The sequence below is a fragment of the Hippopotamus amphibius genome, chromosome 9 (assembly GCF_030028045.1).
Source record: "Hippopotamus amphibius kiboko isolate mHipAmp2 chromosome 9, mHipAmp2.hap2, whole genome shotgun sequence".
NCBI classification, from domain to species: Eukaryota; Metazoa; Chordata; class Mammalia; order Artiodactyla; family Hippopotamidae; genus Hippopotamus; species Hippopotamus amphibius.
This window is the reverse complement of record NC_080194.1, coordinates 140,833,467-140,839,467: the sequence shown is the minus strand read 5'-3', so window position 1 is coordinate 140,839,467 and position 6,001 is coordinate 140,833,467. Positions and strand designations below refer to the sequence as shown.

At 51.9% G+C, this 6,001-nt stretch overlaps 1 long non-coding RNA gene across 1 annotated transcript; it reads right to left on the bottom strand.

Annotated features, from left to right (window-relative positions):
- Positions 1–507: 507 nt before the first annotated feature.
- Positions 508–5,633, bottom strand: LOC130859894 (uncharacterized). The gene is made up of 3 exons (XR_009055343.1): positions 5,369–5,633; positions 4,468–5,279; positions 508–3,281 (listed from the first exon to the last, which is right to left on the bottom strand). It is a non-coding gene; the product is annotated as an uncharacterized LOC130859894 (long non-coding RNA).
- Positions 5,634–6,001: the final 368 nt, after the last annotated feature.

Below are 6,001 nucleotides of genomic sequence, written 5' to 3'. Positions count from 1 at the left end.
AAGTTCAAGCGCTTTGCTTTCTGTTAGAATACTTTATCAATATTTTGTTAAATTTTGCTAATATTTTTCTTAACATCTATTGGAGATTTTTTTTTCCTCCAGGGAAGATATACAAAGAGCCAACAAGCACAGGAAAAGATGCTCAACATCACTCATCAGTAGGGAAACACAGGAGAAAACCACAGTGAGATGCCACCTCCCACCTGCTAGGATGGATACATTGTAACAGTGGAAAATAGCAGGTGCCAACCAGGATGGGCAGAAACTGGAAGCCTCGCACGTTGCTGATGGGATGTAGGATGGTGCAGTGCTGTGAGACAGTCTGACAGGTCCTCAAAAAGTTTAAATGGAGCTACCGTATGACCCAGGAACTCCCCTCCTAGGTACACACTCGGAAGAACTGAAAACGGGAATTCAGATATTTTCAGATATTTGTTCATGCACGTTCATTGCAGCACTGCTGACACAACCCAGTGTCCACCAACAGATGAACAGGTAAACAAAATGTGGTCCATCCACCCAATGGAATATTATTCACCCATAAAAAGAGATGGAGTGGTGCAGCATGCTACACCGTGGATGAACCTTGAAAACATTACAAGCCTAGTGAGAGGCTAGACAGGAAAGACCAATAGTGTATGATCCCTTTACATGAAATATCTAGAACAGGCAGATTCATAGAAGCAGACGTGTTTTTCGGTCTCTTCAAGAAGCCATGAGTTCCTGGACCCACACCTTGGCTTTCTTGTATGTTCTTTTGAATTATTGCAAAGTGGTCAGGATCCTTCTTAATCAGCTAAAACACCTCAATTTCGTCAAGAAAATTCCTTATGTCTTCCAGTTCTTAAAGGGAGAAAAATCATTCATAAAGATTTTGCACATTTTTGAGTTTATTCCTAGGCATTTTCATCTTGGCTTCTATTGTAAAAAGGATCTTCTGTTTTCTAAGGAGGTAGTATTTGTATGTAGAGCTGCTATTGATTTTGTTTTGCCTTTTGTTTTTTTTGTTTTGTTTTGTTTTGTTTTTTTTGCTGTGTACCTACCCTTCTTCTGGTAGTTTTTTAACTGATTGTCTTGGGTTTCTAAGTAGAGTTCATATCATGTACAAAAAATTTTAGGTGGGTTCTCTGTGTGGCGAAGGAGCAGGCTTGGGTCTTCTCAGTGTGTTTTGTAAAATAAATGACAAGTCTACAGAAGCCACTCCTGATGTCATTAAAAGGTCAAATTGCTAAAGAAGTTTCTACATGCCTGTTTCCGATTTCTGTACTTTCTTGTCACAGACCAGTAAACACTGGACAGAGCAGGAGTGGTCTGCAGACTTCATTTTGAGTATCATTGCTTTAGACATTGTCTCCAACATGAGAAAATGTTAGAATTCCAAACCTATACCCTATGATGTGTTCTCACATGGTCAGTTACTGAAATCTGTTTATTACTGCAAGATCATACTCCTTATGCAAAGTACAGGAACCTGCATCGATGAGTTACATTGTACGTAATGCACTTTTTATGTCTAAAACCAGACAAGGGAGAAGAAAGGATACCGTTCCAGGGATAGATATATATCTTGATATTGAAAGAGTGGATTTTCTCCGAATTTGGGGGAATGAGGCAGAGCCGGAGGAAACTGAGACAAAAATAAGATTTAAAAATCCTGAACACATTACAATTTGGTGGGGAGGGAAAGCTAGCTTTTTAAAAACAGATGCTTCCGTGACAATGTCTCCCGTTAACGATGAACTAGCGTCACAAGAGGCATTGATGGCCTCGTGCCTCCTGCAGCAGCAGGAGAATTGCCTTCAAGTCTGGGATCCTGTAATTACATGTTGGCCCCCACATGTCGTACAAGCTCTTTGCGGGCGAGTGGTGTCTGGGGCTCTGCCAGTTCCTCCGCGCTGCTGGCAGTGGGACAAGGCAAGTGCGGTAGGGAGATGGAGGAATTTTTCCTGTTGATCCTCAGGACCCACAGGCCGGCGGGGCCTCCCCATCTTGCTGGCCTGGGAGGAAGTTGCAGACGCCGTGCATTTAGACTCCTCAAGCATCTTCTTCTTTTTTTTTGGTTGCATTGGGTCTTCGTTGCTGCATGCAGGCTTTCTCTAGTTGTGGGGGGCGGGGTGGGGCTACTCTTCATTGCAGTGCGCGGGCTTCTCACTGCGGGGGGCCTCTCGTTGCAGAGCATGGGCTCTAGGCGCATGGGCTTCAGTAGTTACGGCACATGGGCTTCAGTAGTTGTGGCGCACGAGCTCCGTAGTTGTAGCTCACGGGCTTAGTTTCTCCACAGCATGTGGGAGCTTCCCGGAGCAGGGCTCAAACTTGTGTCCCCTGCATTGGCAGGTGGATTCTTAACCACTGCGCCACCAGGGAAGTCCCCCCATCAACCATTGGTGCCACTGAGGAAGGCTGTGCTGCCAAAGGGTGTGGCCACCCTTGTCCTTTCAGAGGTGACATGTGATGTAAATAGACACATTTTGGGGGAGGGGGGCTGCACCGCGTGGCACGTGGGATCTTAGTTCCCCAACCAGGGATCGAACCCTCACCCGTTGCATTGTAGCTTGGAGTCTTAACTACTGGACCACCAGGGAATTCCCCAGACACACCTATTTTAGTTAAGGACTCCTCGTGGTCATCCCCGTGGGTCCCCACAGTTGACTAAAGCCCCCCACTTACTGCCTCTTTAACCCGGGACAAGTTTGGGAGAGGGGGAGAGGGTTGTCGTCAGTGGAAAAACAATCCCGTCTGCCGCCTGAATCCTGGTTCTCCCTTCCAGAGCCTCCACTTCCTGCTCTGTAAAATGGGCCTAAAGGCTGCTGGGAGGACCACGTTGACGTCTATATGGCTGTCTCAGGCAGCAGCTAGGAAGGCCAGGTCACCTGCTGAGCCAACCCTAGGTTCCTTCTGGGGGCTCCATCAATGCTTCCTGCGGGCTAAGCCCCGGCTGGAGGCGGCAAAGGCAGCTGTGAGTGAGACAGACGAAGCTCCCGGGAGTACACGAGACAGACGATGAACCATACTCCGAGTGATGAGGGCTGTGAAGGCACTAAATCAGGGTCGTGAAGCAGAGGGCTGTGTGCTGCGTGAACAGGCAGGGTTCCAAAGGCCCCTCTGGGAGAAGCCTGAGCCAAAACCGGGCTGTGAGACTCTGATCCTGAAGCCTCCCTTCCCTGTGGCCAGAGCCGAGGGGAGGAAAGATGTGGGAGGGGGCCTGCATCACTGAGTCGCAGCCCTCCTCTGCCCTGTGACCCTGGGCGAGGCACTTCACCTGGAAGCATCATTTTCTCCATCTGTGAAAAGAGCTGAGATCACCTGTGTCGTGATTTTAAAACCTGGCTCCAAAAATCTTTGACATTCCTCTTGCTGAGAGGTGAGATCTCCATCTCCTCTCCTTTTTTTTTTTTTTTTTTTCTTTTTTCCCAATCTCCACCAACATTACGTGAGATATTCTTGAAGAAATACTAAAGTAACACCAAATTAGTTATAGTCTAAAAGAGTAAGTACATAATGCCAGATTGGGTATAGTTGTGTTTAACTATTTTCGAAGATCAGTCCCTCTGTTTCCCAGAGGGGGCTTATGGACTGGTTTGAGAATCTAGGGTAGAAACGCATTCATGTCATCTTTCTCTCCCCACCCCCTCCTTGAATCTGGGCAGGTTTCTGATTGCTCCAACCAACGAAGTACGACAAAAATGAGACTACGTGACTTTCAAGGATAAGTCTTGAAAGGTGGTGTCCTTTCCACCTGGTTCCCCTGGGAACCTTGCTTTGCAAGAAGAGCACATTCCCTGAGACCACCACGTGGAGGAAGCCCCAGACGGGCAGCCCCATCTGAGCTCCCAGCTGATGGCCACATCGCTTTCCCACCTGGACATCCAGCCCACCCAGCCTTCAGCTGCCCGCTCCGCCACACCATCTCATGTCACCACATGGGGCCACCACCACCACCAAGTGAGGACCACCTGGCTGAGCCCTAAATGAACTTCTGAGTCATGAAAATCACTAGTCAAGTAAGTTCGAGGGTAATTTGTTCCAAGGTTCCATAACAGGGGCACCTATCTCTCTGCCCCCACTTTTTTGGTTTGTTTGATTTATCTATTTATTTGGTTGTGCTGGGTCTCAGTTGTGGCAGGTGGGCTCCTTAGTTGTGGGACATGTGCTCCTTTGTTGAGGCTCGCCAGCTACTTAGTCGTGGCATGCAAACTCTTAGCTGTGGGATGCATGTTCCCCGACTGGGGATCGAAGCCGGGCTTCCTGCACTGGGAGCCCGGAGCCTTAACCACCGCACTACCAGGGAAGTCCCTCTGCCCCACTTCTTAAACCTCTCCCTTGCTCACCTGCTCCTACTACCTGGTCTTCTTTCTGTTCCGCAAACACACTGAAATGGTTCTGGCCTCAGAGTTTTTTCCACTAGCCATCCTCTCTCTCCCTGGAAGTTCCCCTCCCTCCCCCCATCTTCCGTGGCCGCCTCCTTACCTTGTAAGGTCTCAGTGCAGCCAGCCCCCAGAGAGCTCCTTGGGACCGCCTGATCTAGACCAGATCTGCGATCCTCAGCCGTTATCACATCACCAGTGGTTTCTTAAACACTTAACCACCATCCGATATATTTCTGTTTGTGTTTATTGACGGTGCCCTCTGCCAGATACAAAGTCTGTGAGAGGAAAACCCTTCCCTGCTTTATCACCTGTGTGTCTCCTGCTCCTTGCAGAAGCAGCACAAGGTGAGCATGGATACATGTTCATTAAGTGACTGAATATACAAAGGACACAGCCATGAGAAGATGAGAGGGACAAGCATTTCTGTCAGAGAGAACAGCAAGGAGAGCTGAGGAGGGTGGTGTGCTCCAGGGACGGAAAGCACCTGGGCTAGCGCGGTTCAAGGGGACACCGGCAGGATGAGAGAGGTCCAGGCCTTTTAAAACCTGGGAAGGATGTGTTCAGGCACAACGTGATCTAATGCAGGGGAAGGGGTGGGGTGCGGTAAAACACACGTAACATACAACTTACTGCTTTAACCATTTTTAAGGGTACGACTCAGTGGCGTTAAGCACACTCACGTCGCTGTGCAGCCGTCACCAGGATCCCTTTCCAGGACTTTTTCATCCTCCCAAACTGAGACTCTGCCCCCATGGAGACCCTCCCGCCCCCTCGCCAGCCCCTGGCTACTCCTGTGGCTGTGGACCTGCCTGTTCCGGAGGCCTCTGTCAGTGGACTCGCCCAGCACGCGTCCCCCTGCGTCTGCATTCTTCTTCCAGGCCCAGCCATGCCACACAGCACACAGCATGCGGACTGAAATGTAACACACGTTTTCCTGTTGCTTTTTAAGGCTGAATAGTACTCCACCGCGGGTAGAAACCACATTTTGTTCACCCGCTCACCGGCACGAGGGAGGCAAGCGTGTAAGGCTCGCTTCGGGGCCAGGCGGGCCCTGCGGGGGGACATACGAGCCAAGGACACGGCCAGGGAAGGGTCAGCCACGCTGCTTCACCCGCACGACCACCCGTCTGTGCCCCACCCTGCAGGCGAGGAGCCGGCTCAGGGCCGGCAGGCGGCCTGCCCCGGTCACACAGCCGGGCAGGCCGGGGAAGGGCCGGGCAGGCCGGGGGCAGGGCCGCAGCCGCCGCCTCCAGCTCCTCCCGGCTGCGCGACCCCGCCCGCCCCAGTGGCCCGCCCCGCCCGCCAGTGCGCAAGCGCGGGAGGAGCCGCGCGGCGCTCCTCAGGGCGCATGCGCGGAGAGCTCCGTTCCCCCGGGTGGGGAATCCGCGATCCGGGGTTTTGGCCCCGCCGGGAGTTCTGTTTATAAACACACCGCGCGGTCACCGGCAAGGGGCAACCCTAAAGATAGTGGGGTTAGAGGTCAGAGGTCAACGGGGGCGCCGGCGAGGAGACCCCTCCCTTCGCCTTCGCGGGCTGCTGGCTGCGCTGCGTAGCCGGCCCGGCGACCCCACCGCGGTCCGGGCGTGCCGGGGGGCGCCACGTGGTGCGCACGTGGTCCGGTCCCGGCGCGGCGG